The sequence below is a fragment of the Podarcis tiliguerta genome (assembly GCF_965153285.1).
Source record: "Podarcis tiliguerta genome assembly, chromosome: 17".
In the NCBI taxonomy this organism is placed as follows: domain Eukaryota; kingdom Metazoa; phylum Chordata; class Lepidosauria; order Squamata; family Lacertidae; genus Podarcis; species Podarcis tiliguerta.
Genome location: NC_139550.1, coordinates 3,475,833 through 3,486,916, shown reverse-complemented (window position 1 = coordinate 3,486,916; position 11,084 = coordinate 3,475,833).

Genomic DNA, 11,084 nt, shown 5'->3' with positions numbered 1-11,084 from the left:
CCACCACCACACAGAAAAACACAAAGGGCATAGGATGTAAATTTTATCAACCAAAGGCCTGGTTTAAAAGGAACATTTTTGCCTGACTGTGTCAGAAGTAGCATAGGCAGCAAAAATCTGCAGCATTCCTGGAGAGACCACACTGTGTAAAGGTAAAGGTACCCCTGCCCGTTCGGGCCAGTCTTGACAGACTCTAGGGTTGTGCGCCCATCTCACTCAAAGAGGCCAAGGGCCAGCGCTGTCCGCAGACACTTCCGGGTCACGTGGCCAGCGTGACATTGCTGCTCTGGCGAGCCAGAGCCACACACGGAAACGCCGTTTACCTTCCCGCTAGTAAGCAGTCCCTATTTATCTACTTGCACCCAGGGGTGCTTTCGAACTGCTAGGTTGGCAGGCACTGGGACCGAGCAACGGGAGCGCACCCCGCCGCGGGGATTCGAACCACCGACCTTTCGATCGGCAAGCCCTAGGCACTGAGGCTTTAACCCACAGCGCCACCCGCGTCCCACACTATAGGCACCCTCTAATATCTGAAAAAATGAATGAGCTGTGTGGGGGTTTTTTGTGGGGGTTTTTTAAATGAGCTTGGGTTTCTGACCATTTTGAGGCTGCTTTGAATCACCAGTACCCAATTTTGATGAACAGGTGCCCAGATGGATACAGATGCACAGAGTGGTTTCCCCACCCTCTCAAACCCAGAGGGGACTTGGGAGTTTGCGTATTATCTTCTTGAAATGCCTGTGACTTCCTTCTACCCACCCATTATCAGCCATGACCTTCCTTTTGCGTCATAATTCCCATTCTGCTTTATTTTACTTCTCCCAGTAAAGCATGGGGGGGGGGGCGCCTCTCTTCTGTTTTTAACCAAGACAGTTTATAACTAATTATTATTATCTGTGCCCCAACCTACCCATACCAATGTCATAAGTGGCTCCCTGTACGTTTCCGAGCACAATTCAAAGTGTTGGTGCTGACCTTTAAAGCCCTAAACGGCCTCGGTCCAGTATACCTGAAGGAGCGTCCCCACCTCCAGCACTGAGGTGTAAGGCTTTGCCACACTCTGCTTTGTACCTCCCTCGACTGTTTTTGCCTAACTGGAATATGTCCTTGAACTCTGATATGGCTTCTTGCTTGGACAATTGGGAGCCGTACGCCAGCATCTGGGCACCTGTTCATCAAAATTGGGCACTGGTGATTCAAAGCAGCCTCAATGGTTGGTTCCATTTATGTCGCACTTCCATTCCGGCCCCTGGGAACCAATAGTGTGTCTTGAGTCTGTTGACCCTCAAATTTCAAGTCCTTCACTAGACCTGCAGCAGAGTAAGATTATTCCCTCAGCCAAAACAGCTCTCACATGTCCTTCCATCAGGACCTTTGGTGCCTCCAAGGCTGTTTTCTGAAACTTCCCCACTCCTTTTACTGTGTCTTGCTTTATCATGCTGCATACCACTAGGAAACCAGGAAGAGCCATGTACATTGACGACACTGTGCAAATAAAATAAAATTACTGATAATACGTATACTCTATAGGAACCAACTCCTAGGGGCTGAGGTCCCTTTGGCACTCCCAATAAAATGTTTGAGGCGGCTGACCCCTTCAAAGTTGAGGGGAATTCCTATTAAAATAGTCTTTGGGTGCTGTGTCACATGACTGATTATGCGAAGTGGGGCTTACCTGCCCCCGCCACAATATTTTATTCAAGTTTGTATCCCTGGTATAAGGTAAAGGGACCCCTGACCATTAGGTCCAGTCGCAGATGACTCTGGGGTTGCGGCGCTCATCTCGTTTTATTGGCTGAGGGAGCCGGCGTACAGCTTCCGGGTCAAGTGGCCAGCAGGACTAAGCCGCTTCTGGCGAACCAGAGCAGCGCACAGAAACGCTGTTTACCTTCCTGCCAGAGTGGTACCTATTTATCTACTAGCACTTTTTACGTGCTTTTGAACTGCTAGGTTGGCAGGAGCAGGGACCGAGCAACGGGAACTCACCCCGTCGCGGGGATTCGAACCACCGACCTGATCGGTAAGCTCTAGACTCTGTGGTTTAGACCACGGTGCCACCCGCATTCCTTATCCCTGGTATAGGTAAAGGTAAAAAGTAAAGGACCCCTGGATGATTAAGTCCAGTCAAAGGCGACTATGGGTTTGCAGCACTCATCTCGCTTTCAGGCCAAGGGAGTCGGTGTTTGTCCACAGACAGCTTTCCGGATCATGAGGCCAGCATGACGAAACCACTTCTGGCGCAACGGAACACCGTGACGGAAAACAAAGCACATGGAAACGCTGTTTACCTTCCCGCCACAGTGGTACCTATTTATCTACTTGCGCCGGCATGCTTCCGAACTGCTAGGTTGGCAGGAGCTGGGACAGAGCAACGGGAGTTTACCCTGTTGCAGGGATTTGAACTGCCGACCTTCCAATCAGCAAGCTCAAGAGGTTCAGGGCTTTAGACCACAGGCTTTAGCCCCCTGGTATACTTTTTTTTTAAGCTGCAGCAAGCAACCCTTGAACATCTGTATTGCAGTTGTGAAGCAGGGGAAATTTAGGGCTTTTCAATCAGTCGATCTCTTTGTTACAATCAGTGACCAGAAAGAAACTTTGTTGCAGATATATAAAATAACACCTGACAAAACAAAACAGAAACCCACAGCAATAAAATTACTAATAGCTGGATCATGCTATAAAACGCCAGGCATGAAAAGCAAAATTATATGTTTGTGAAAATTAATCCCTGCATACAGCAGCACAATATTTAGCCACCCTGGAAGAGATGGGTGTGTTCTGATCTGAAAGGAGTGGAAAAAAGCATTAAATCTATCCAATCATCCTGGGAATTTCTGCAAAAAGGGTTCAATAAAAATCTTACGTGTACTGCAATAAAAAGAGCAAGACCTAAGAACAGGAGTTATTGCAGCTATCCAGTTTTTGTAGCTTTTCTACATCCACAATCCTCATTCAGATACACCCCCCCCCCTTCCAAGAGAACTATGGATCTGTGCATAGCTCTCCAGCCCCCCCCCCCCTCAGGACGGTGGGCAAAGGGGAGACAGGACAAGGCAAAAAGTGAGACATGAAATAGGTGCTAATGGCAACCTAATCTCACATAATCCCTGAGCACCTGCCAAAAGTCTGTGCCAACTCCCTGCCTTTGAAAAGCAAAGCCAGCATGAAAATGGGGAGGAAGGGTGATCCCTGCGGCTAAGGAATGCAGAGAGCCTGCAGGATGGAGACCCGGTGGCCTTTTTCAGATTCACAAAGGAAAAGGATTGAAGTCACTTCATACCCACTCTAAACCTTTTGATCTAAGAACCCCAACAAATGTGGGGAGGGAAAGATCTGAAGGTATCAGACATGGAAATAAGCCATTACTCGGGTGTTTAACCCAGACATTACCTTTCACAAACTCTTGGAGAGGAAAAAGAGACTTGGAAGGTCTCATCGTTGCCCATGCTCTAGTTAAGGAGTGTCTCCACCTCCATCCTTCAGCCAGGACACTGAGGTCCAGCTCCAAGGGCCTTCTGGCGGTTCCCTCATTGTGAGAAGTGAAACTACAGGGAAGCAGGCAGAGGGCCTTCTCAGTACTGGCGCCTGTCCTGTGGAATGCCCTCCCATAAGATGTCAAGGAAATAAACAGCTATCCGACTTTTAGAAGACTGCCCTGTTTAGGGAAGTTTTTAATGTTTGGTGTTTTATTGTGTTCTTAATATTCTGTTGGGAGCTGCCCAGAGTGGCTGGGGAAACACAGCCAGACAAGCAGGGTAAAAATAATAAATTCTTCTTCTTCTTCTTCTATTATTATTATCAAACCGAGACTGGGCTACTGCAACGCTACCAACTTGGGACTGCCTTCAAAAACTGCACTTGGTATAAAGTAGTTATTGGATGCTGATAAGAAGCAAGATGGCTGGAGCGCATTAAACCAACCCCACAATTACACTGGTTCCCACTTTGTTTCCAATTTAAGAAGTGGCTATCAACCTTTAAGACCTAGGACCAGGTTATTTGAATAAGCACTTGTGTGCAGATGAATATGTTAAGATTGGCAAGGGAGGCCCTTTCCTTCAGGCCCGTTGTCAAGGAGGATGAGAGTGGCAAGGACCAGAGACGGCTCCTTTTTGGTGACACCATAGCTGCAGAAGTCTCTTACTGGGGAGAGAACACAAGCTCAGTCTGAAAGCCTCCTACTTCAGAAGACATTTCAGGACTGATTTAATTGGATTGTTTTCGTTTGCTTTTACTGCTTTACTGTTCATATAGTTTCTTTTCAGGTAAACTGCTTTGCTAACTCTTTTGAAAGCATGATCCAAATAACTAAAAATGAAATTTTAAATGGATAGAATGCGTACATCACCCTAGAACACCCTAGAATGGTAACAGACCCAGAAGCTACCTCAATGCAGCTGCCTTCACTAAGGTGGAATCATCTTTCCAAAGACAGGACTCCCGATCTATGAGCTCATTTCATCCAGTTCAGTCACGTTCAGAAACCCTGAGGAATGAGTATGATGTAGAGCAGGCATAGGCAAACTCAGACCTCCAGATTTTTTAGGGACTACAACTCTCATCATCCCTGACCACTGGAACTGTTAGCTAGGGGTGATGGGAGTTGTAGTCCCAAAACATCTGGAGGGCCGAGTTTGCCTATGCCTGATGTAGAGAGAGCACAATCCTAACCACATCTACTCATAAATAAGTCCTATTGCACGCTGTAGCACTTACTCTCAGGTAAGTGGGTTTAGGTAGGGCTGCCATACATCTGGAGTTTTTCCGGACATATCCGGGATTCATCCGTCGAAAATAGGCGGAATTTTTGAAAATCATAAAAAATGCCATACATACTAGGTATTGCAACCCATGTCAGAATTTGGCAAATTTCCTTAGAATTATGTGTCCGTATTTTCACTTTTTGAAATATGGCAACCTTACTTTAGGATTAAGATTTGCCACCTCATGCAACAGAGATTTAACTGGGGAAGAAGAGGGCTAACATGTGAAGAAGGCCCAGAACTGTTAATGCGTGTCTGTGCGCGCACACACACAAGTTCCTTTTCTGGGACTTGCAGCTGAACATGGCAGAGGGGGCCCAGCCAGGAGCAAATAGGGGCCTGGAACTCGGTTTTCTTGCAAGATTGCAATTACCAGGCATTTGGTTCCTTGGTTCCTTGCATGCTGTCTCCCTCCCTCTTTCTCTTTCATTCTCTGCCTTTTACCCAAACTCCAGGGATCTTATCTTCCTTCTCAGCCTACCCATGATTTTGCATTTTATAGATAGGGAGGACAGGGAGATTAATTAATTAGTTAACATTTGTAAATCACTTGGAAGATGGAAAGAGCAAGATAAGTGCTGAACATTATTACTGTAGTGGCTGATGTTAATGTTACATTTCCTTTAATTCTGGCTCCTTTTTCTCCCTGCTGCCAAAGGTGTTGTGTGCGCTCTTGGGATACCTTCACTGCAGCTTTCCTTTCCTCATCCTGGCCTGATTTTAGCTTGCAACTATATGACTTGATTACCACCCATGAAATTTACCTGCACCTCCTTGTCCCACTGTCCTGTTGTTGTTGGCATCTGTCTCGAGAGACGATGGAGTGTGCCTCCGGGGATGAAGTCAAACTGCTGTGATGTTGTTGTTGTTTAGTCGTTTAGTCATGTCTGACTCTTCGTGACCCCCTGGACCAGAGCACGCCAGGCATTCCTGTCTTCCACTGCCTCCCACAGTTTGGTCAAACTCATGCTGGTAGCTTCGAGAACACTGTCTCACCATCTCATCCTCTGTCGTCCCCTTCTCTTTGTGCTCTCCATCTTTCCTAACATCAGGGTCTTTTCCAGAGAGTCTTCTCTTCTCATGAGGTGGCCAAAGTCTTGGAGCCTCAGCTTCAGGATCTGTCCTTCCAGTGAGCGCTCAGGGCTGATTTCCTTCAGAATGGATAGGTCTTCTTGCAGTCCATGGGACTCTCAAGAGTCTCTTCCGGCACCATAATTCAAAAGCATCCATTCTTCGGCGATCAGCCTTCTTGATGGTCCAGCTCTCACTTCCATACATCACTACTGGGAAAACCAGAGCTTTAACTATACGGACCTTTGCTGGCAAGGTGATGTCTCTGCTTTGTAAGATGCTGTCTAGGTTTGTCATTGCTTTTCTCCTAAGAAGCAGGCGTCTTTTAATTCCGTGGCTGCTGTCCCCATCTGCAGTGATCATGGAGCCCCAGAAAGTAAAATCTCTCACTGCCTCCATTTCTTCCCCTTCTATTTGCCAGGAGGTGATGGGACCAGTGGCCATGGTCATAGTTTTTTTGATGTTGAGCTTCAGACCATATTTTGTGCTCTCCTCTTTCACCCTCATTAAAAGGTTCTTTAATTCCTCCTCACTTTCTGCCATCAAGGTTGTGTCATCTGCATATCTGAGGCTGTTGATATTTCTTCTGGCAATCTTAATTCCGGCTAGGGATTCATCCAGCCCAGCCTTTCTCATGATGAATTCTGCATATGTTAAATAAACAGGGAGACAATATACAGCCTTGCTGTACTCCTTTCCCAATTTTGAACCAACCTGTTGTTCCATATCCAGTTCTAACTGTAGCTTCTTGTCCCACATAGAGATTTCTCAGGAGACAGATGAGGTGGTCAGGCACCGAAGTGACCTCCCCAGGGTGCAAGCCTGGGCGGTGTGTCTGGAGGTCCTGGGCTGCCCAGATGACAAGACCCCCTTCTCGGTCTCACTGATGGGGTCCGAAGGAAAGCAGAGCAATACGCCTGGCACCAGCTTGGCTGCAAGAATTGCCAAAAGGAGGCGTACAAGCAGTGGCGTAGCGTGAGGGGTGCAGGGGGGCCGGCCGCACCGGGCGCAACATCTGTGGGGGGGGACGCGCTTGCACTCGCAGCTCTCTGCCCCTACCTGGCTCACTCACTCTCTCTCACTGCAGTGCTGGCTGTGCGAATCCGATCCGAGCCGCCGGGTCGCCGCCCACTGTGGAGGGGAGGGTGCCAGGCGTGCGGTGCGGTGCGGAGAGGGAGCGAGGGACTATCTGGGGGAGGGACAGTGCAGCGGGGGGGGGCACAAATTACTTGCCTTGCCCCGGGTTAGGCGGCGCAAATTACTTGCCTTGCCCCGGGTGCTGACAACCCACGCTATGCCACTGCATACAAGGAGTCATCCATCCATCTTAGGAACTCCACTCCAGATTTGTGTAGGGTTTACTGCTTACTCTTTTCCTGAATATATTCCACAAGGTAGTGGAGGTTTAGGATCAGGGTTTTCATTATTCTAAATGGGCTACCTTCCCAGGTTGATGAGCCCCATCTGCCCCTCACTTCTACAACATATGTAGAAACTGTTGAGATGCGTCCAAGGAAACGGGGGCAATTTGCAGGCCCCCAGCTGGCTCCAGCCCACCGGCCGGTACCCAGGCAATCTCCGGTCCTTGTCACAGAATGAAACAGTGACCCGCAGCTTCAGAGCTCTTCAGAAGCTGGAGCATGCTCTAATCAGCAGAGTAAATAATTCTTTGCAAAGAAGGGCAGATAGAGGCATATGTAAAGCATATTTACAAGCAATTTATTCAGGACAAAGGAAAAACATGAATTCTCCCTTTCATGTCCAAGCAAGCAGCATAAGCAAAAGCTATACACAAAACGGAAGTTCCCAGCAAGCTGTGCTGGACTGTAAACAGGCATGTGACGCACAACAATCATGCCTGCTCCTTGTAAGGTGGAACGGAATATCCTAACAGAAACTGCCTTCTTGACCGTTGGTCACTCTCTTGGTCTCATCCGCTCAATCCACTAGAGCCTGTCTTCACATGCAGGGGAGGTCCCTAACTCACTGAGGGTTTGAGATCCATCAGTTACCCTCACCTGGTTTAGCCAGTCCGTCAAAGCCATTTCCCGGGGTGTGGCTGCTGTTGCATGCTGACGGCTTCTAGGAGCCACAGGTGAGAGCTGAGTGCAGGGTGGGGACCAAAGGTGGGCAAACTACCCCAAAAGGAGCACGATGTGTCCCCCACAAGAGATACGACCTCTCCCCTAACACCCCATACACCCCTCTACTGTAGGGTTGCCATACGTCCGGAATTTCCTGGACATATCCAGAATACTGTATTCGCCAGCAGTGTCTGGGTGGAAATCGCCCAAATGTCCAGGAAAATCAGGACATATGGCAGCCCATGTTGGCAGTGCTTATCAACAACCTTTCTGCCCGAATTTTCACTGTTTGAAACATGGCAACCCTACTCCACCATCCAGGCCTCCGAGTTTTGTTGGAGTTATGCTATGTTGGAGTTTGCTAACACCTTTCTAGACCACCTCAATTAGAACAACAACAACTCCTCTCGGGAGAAATGCATAATTATTCATTAACATCATTCTGAAAGTCCCCAGTTGGGAGATATTCCCATGCAAATTGTACGAAGAACAACCAGCAAATCCAAACCCAGCTGTGATTCATGTGTAGCAAAAGCTCTCCTGAGCACAGGCGTCATGCTTTGCAAATTGAGAAAGGGAAAGAAAGAGAACAACAAGGCTGACTATTTTGCATGATTTAGCTTGCAAACTCCACAGAGGAGTATTTGTTCCTATTTATTAGCTATGGGGATGGAGGAAAGGAGCCAATCAGGGCACGGCACCGACACCACCTTTGGCTTTTAGACATCTTGCTCAGCCTCCCCCCACCCCGGCCCTGTGGCTTTGGACATTCCAGCAGGCATTGCCCTCAGCTGCTTTCTAAATTTCTGCACTCCAAAGCCACCATCTCCTAAACAGCCTATCTTCACTTTCTTTTATGCCACCATTTTTTTGGTCACAAGTTTTTCCTGTTTGGATCGGAGCTGAGCAGCGAGTTGAATCACCGGCTCATAACTGCGTGGAACTACTCAAGCCATAGTCACAATGTGTGTCTTTGGTTGTGTGAATTGGCCCACACGCTTTGCAGATTCCCCTCCCCCTCCCCAAAGAGCCCTGATGCTCTGGAAGACATCTGGCCAGGGGATGAGGAACCAAGGAAACAGCCTTGTACGAAGCCAGGCCATTGGTCACTGTAGTTTAGTATTTACACAAACCGTTGTTGTTCCTGGTGCTACTTGGAAAGGCAGGGACCATTTGTTCATGGAACATGTGCTCTGAATTGGGGCTCTGGCCTTCTCCCCTTATTTTGACAGAGCCTCTGGAGAACGAAGAAAACCATGTAAAATTACCTGAATTAACTCACATAATAATTCCCATAAGGTTTTGGGAGTGGGTGTGCTTCCTAATATTATTGATGGCTGGCAGAAGTGTGTGGGCTTCATACTCTGAGGCTCAATTCTAGCTTTACTAGGCGGTCTTAGGTATTAACCCCCCCCCCAATATGCAACATGAGGATAAGAATATTGGCCCCCCTTACAAGGCTCTCTGGAAGGTTTGTTGAGAGTATGCATGTGCAGAGCTTTGAACCTGCAAAAACTTGTTCGAATGTGGGACAAATTCTCTTGAAAGGTAAAAGGTAAAGGTAAACCCTCAGGTGAAAACACTCAGGTAGCACTGTGGGGTGAAACTTTCCTCTTCCTCCCTCCCTTGTGAGGGTCTTTTTTTGGAGGGGGGAGTTCTGCATCATCATCACATGCCTCCTGGTTCTTGCTGCAATGAGAGAGAGACACTTCCTCCAAAGAAGAACATTAGGAACCATTATGCAAGCACTGTGAAATTCCTGTCTGTCTCTGCAGGGGATGGGAAAAGCAGCTGCAGGAGGTGAATTAAGGTGTGAAGGGAGGGGGGGGAGAGAACCATCCCATAAGGTTGAAAAAATGGCATTTCCCCCTTAAAATGACCTCAGTAAGATGCTGAAAGAAGAAGAACAGGGAGACAATTACAGAGATGGAATTGGAGTAACTTTGACTGATGTCTGTCAACGCCTTGATTAGGCTTCTCAAAAGTGAATTTTATGGCCTAATTTAGGCTTCTCAAACCACAGAAGTGATTTATGTCTTGCAGCAAACGTTCAGGTTTCTGCAGGAAAAGGCAAGGAGGACCTGTGCACATTCAAGCAGGAGGCTCAGAATGTTCCTCCTAGGCTGACATCTCCCTGCTGGGTGAGGTCAAGCAACATTTTGGTGGCATCCAGGCCATATAATTCCACTTTGAGCAGTCATGACTCCCCCCCCACACACACACCCCAAGAATGCTGGGAGTTGTAGTTAAGGGTGCTGAGAGTCTGAGGAGGAGATCCCTCCATCTCCTCCAAAAAGCTACAATTCCCAGAGTTCACCAGGAGGAAGGATTGTTTGTTAAACCGCTCTAAGAACTGTAGCTGGGGGAGAGGAATGGGGGGGGGGTCTCCTCCCAACTCTCAGCCCTCCGAACAAACTGGGGCTCCCAGGATTCTCTATGGGAAACCATGACTGTTTAAAATGGTCTCATAGTGATTTAAATGTATGGTGTGAATGTCAGTGGCGTAGCGTGGGTTGTCAGCACCCGGGGCAAGGCAAGTAATTTGCGCCCCCCCCCCCCCGCTGCACTGTCCCTCCCCCAGATAGTCCCTCGCTCTCTCTCCGCACTGCACGCCTGGCACCCTCCCCTCCACAGTGGGCGGCGACCCGGCGGCTCGGATCGGATTCGCACAGCCAGCACTGCAGTGAGAGAGAGTGAGTGAGCCAGGTAGGGGCAGAGAGCTGCGAGTGCGAGCACGCCCCCCCCCCAGATGTTGCGCCCGGTGCAGCCGGGCCCCCCTGCACCCCCCACGCTACGCCACTGGTGAATGTGGATACTATTTTCTGCCATGAACATGCACTGCTGAAGCCTCTAAGCAGACAATGACTGTGATGCCCCTGGTCCCTTCTCACCCTTACTCTGCCCTCCCCATACATGGTTGTTCCATCTAGAAGGTGGAAACTGTTGTGGGATCAGTGTAAGGCTCATTGGCCTTGCTGGTCATCAGAAGAGGCATGTAAACCCTCCAGCGTTTTGCACATGGAAACATGGGCAGTCAAGTTCATTCATTTCATTTTTTAAGGGACTTTTTTCTTCCAAGGATCTCAGGGTGGTTCTCCTCCTCCCCGTTCCATCCTCACAACAACTCTGCGAGGCAGGTTAGGCTAAGAGAGGGTAGCTGGCCCAA